Below are 4,037 nucleotides of genomic sequence, written 5' to 3'. Positions count from 1 at the left end.
TTTGATGAGGATGAATCTCCTTGCTCCAATGCCATGAATGCAGAGTTTCCTAATTTCTCCTCATCATCATTATCTGAATCATCCCAACTCGTTCCTTCTGCAATATAAGCTTTACCCTGTTGCTTTCTTAGAGGAGCCTCATACTTTTCCTCCAATTCAAGATATGCCTTATCCCTTTTCACCTTCTTAGGCTTCCTGCATTCTGTAGAAAAATGGCCCAATTCATTACAATTGAAGCACCTGATCTTTGACCTATCAACAGATCCTGTCTTGTAACCATTTTTGCTGTCAGAGTTGTACTGTGCCTTTGCTTTCCAGCTGCTGTCCTTGTTGGACGTATGTCCCTTGTTTTTGAAGAACTTTGGCTTCTTTATTCTAATGTTATATAATTTCCTTGCTAAGTAATCCATGGACTGATCTAACTCATCCAGTTAATCCAAGTTATATAATTCATCCTCTTCAAGTTCAAGAATAACTTGCTTCTGTGGCTCCTTGTTCATTTTCTCATTACTTGAAACAACTGGAGCCTGGATTTCTTGTCCATCATCAGATGACTGTCTGTCATTAACAATTAGTGCACTTGATCCATCTATAATATGCCCTTGACCAGCTCTTAAAGATTTTCTTTGGATCATTTCCCAGTTCATAGGTTTTTAGAATACCATACAAAACCTTCAATGTCATTCTACTCAAGTCACTCCCTTCTCTTATAGCTGAAATCTTCTGTTCTAGATGGTCAGGAAGGGTGAGAAAAAACTTCAAGTTAACCTCCTCAACTTCATAGTATTTGTCGTAAAGCTGCAAGTCATTAATCAGCTTATTGAATCTTTCAAAGACATCAGTTATACCCTCTTTTGGTTTATCTATAAAACCCTCATACTGAGACACCAGTATTCTCATTTGGTTGGATCTAATTTCCTCTGTACCTTCACACAGAATTTCTAACAATGTTATTGTACATGACATTGTCAAATGACTCTATCAGAATTAATTGCAGACCACTATCAAGAGAAACTTTTTTCTTCTCAATGTCTGTGTCTTTTAAAGGATCTTTAGGAATATAGTAAGCTGGGATGACCATGTATCCATCTGTTGACTCTTCAATCCTTTCCATAGGAATAAAAATTCCATTCTTCAGAATCTGGATGTACAAGGGATTGACACTCCTTAAAAACAACACCATCTTTTTTCCATAGTGTGTAGCTAGTCTTATCAAATGCTGGTATCTTTATACTTCTTATCTTTTGTGTATTCATTCTTTTAAGATCTTTAATCTGTTTTCTTTTAGATTTTGCTCTGATACCACTTGTTAGGTAATGAATACAACACAAGGGGGGGGGGTGAATGTGTTTTGAATATTTTTAAGGCTTTTTGAATGTTTGTTACTAGGCTAACAAAGCTGATTAGAAATGCAGTACATTTTTATACTAAATGAGTTGTCATTTTAAATTCTCATATTTAAATGCAGTAAATATTATGTTAGCTGAAATAAAACAGTGCACACAATATTTTAAAACTCACTTAATTTTGTATTAAAATAAAGCTAGTGTTTTGCTACAAATCCTGGGTTCTTTGTAAGTAAAAAACAACTTCTTCCTCGAGAGAGTACAAGAAAAACTAGATCTGTTTGATACAACTAAAACAAGGGACCGGTGTTTACTTTATAGATTAGTAAACACAAGTTTATACAGCATGCAATAAGATATATTAAACCCTACTTTAAGTTATCTCTAAAGCTTTCCATTAAGTGGCTTAGTGTATCTTTGCAAATCGTGTAGGTCTGTGACTTTCCTTTGTTAGGTAATCTTGGCCTTTGATCTTGCACTCTTCAAGCTGCTTTTGTAGACTTTTTAATCTAATTGATTGATCATTTGTTGATTGATAATCTTGGATCTTTAACTCTTGTGCATTTTGTACTTGAGGGTTATATCGAGATCTCCAGTTTGATCTATAGAGAACTGACATCTCAATAAGTATAATGGCTTATCAAGATCTCTTAGTTCTCTATAAGTGTCTTTGACTTGTCGAGGTCTCTGAGTTCTCTATAAGTGAACTTGGCTTGTCGATATCTCCAAAACTCTGGATGTAAAAATGACTTGCAATATCTATGTGTTAGGTCACACACACACTGTAGAGGGGGTGAATACAGTGTATAGTACAATCAAATCGAACTTTAATAACTCAAGTAACAGTAAACAAAATTTATTGAAACAATAAACTATGTTACTGTATGGAACTGTTATCTCTCAGTGATGAACAAATATCACGAGAGCTTCTAGGGTTACAATGAATAATCTTCTCGAATATGATAACACTTTTAGTGTAAACCCTATGTCTGTGTTTATATACTACACAGTTACAAGATAATCGCTAATTGATATGGAATATAATTCTGCTTCCGAAAATATATCAATCAGATATCTTTTCTTCCAAGTATTCTATTCTTCATAGAATTCCTTCTTCATGCATATCTCTTCTTATGTTTATCTCGATCTTCTTTCCTTTAATCAGCTGCTATCCTTATCTGAACGTCCTTCAGTACTTAAGTTCTGATATCCATCTTCTAATGATTATCTCCTGATAATATAAGTACTAATATCCTTAAGTCCTGACTTCCAGTAAGTACTAATTTATCCTATTTAAATAAGATCTGAAAACTAAACATAAATCATATTAGCCATGACATTATCAAATATATCTAACAATCTCCCCCAACTTGTAAATTAGCATAATATACAAGTTTAACAGATATTTGATGATGTCAAAAACATTAAGTACAAATGCATGAGAATTAGACTAGATAACTACAACTTACAGTCCTTAAAGCTTTACCAATCTTTAACTTCTGATAACAACTTCAGTCTGTATTCATATCAGAATTTAAGCAGTTGTAGATCTTGACTTGGCTTCATCATCTGATCTCTCTGATGTCAGGAGTTGTTCTGAGATAGTTCTTCAACAAACATCTCTCAGCATATCTGAGTTCATCAATCATCCTCCTTTTAGCATCTTTAAGTTCTGCAGTATCTTCACCAATTTGAAAGATTGCAGCCCTAAGATCATTAATTCTAGCTTTTCTTATATCCTGATCCAGTCTGATCAAATATGCCTTATCAGACTCAAGATTGAATTCCACAGCCCTGTAACCCAGAAAGGTAGTTATAATCTTAGCAGTGTTGGGCTTCATTTCAACTATATCACCCTTGTGATCTCTGTACTTTGGAAGATATGTGCTGTTAGACTTAACAGAATAAAGCCTTTTCTGTCTCTGAATCTGATTCTTCAAATAGTTTGCAGCACTTTCTGTTATTCTGTCATTCACTTGAAGTAAGAATAATACATGCTCCAGTTCTTCAAAATACTTCAATGGAATGGCATTTTCCCTTATGTGATAAACCCTACCATCTGTCATGAAGTACAACAGGATGTGTTCTTTCAAGTAGGTATGGTAAACCATTTGCACAGATTCTAGTTGATTCAATCTCTCAGGAGTTGCTCCAATACCTGGTTCACTAGAGGAAGTTGGATCATTGGTAGTGTTCTGTATTCTTCTTTCATCAGCACTTCCCAGTCCAGTTTTATCTCTTGCTTCCTTTCCAGTAACTACTGTTGCTTCAAAACCACTTGCAGCAGTCTTTAAAGGTTGAGTCTGTTTGGCTTTGGTGAATCCCGGTAGGAATGTCTTTGATTTATCTTCTGATATCAAGTTAACTTGAGCTATGTCAGAGGTTACTTGCTTCTTTGAAATAGCAGAACTTACTATCTCTTGACTCTGAACAACTTGAGCCATGTCAGAGGTTGTCTTAAAAACTTTTCTTCAAGTCAGAGCAAGATCATCATCTTCATCAATAATTTCTTCAATCACATGAGGCACATAAACCTTGATAGGTTCACCAACGTTTTCTTTACCCTTGGACCTTGGATCTATCTGCGGTTGTGATTTAGCCATGATTGCTTCAGTATTTGTCCTTTCGTTTATCACAATGCCTTTGAGTTTTGGAAGTGTCTTTTTACCAGAAGCTTCAGATTTAGATGTG

This window comes from Apium graveolens, chromosome 1, assembly GCF_009905375.1.
Source record: "Apium graveolens cultivar Ventura chromosome 1, ASM990537v1, whole genome shotgun sequence".
NCBI classification, from domain to species: domain Eukaryota; kingdom Viridiplantae; phylum Streptophyta; class Magnoliopsida; order Apiales; family Apiaceae; genus Apium; species Apium graveolens.
This window is presented reverse-complemented; position numbering follows the sequence as displayed.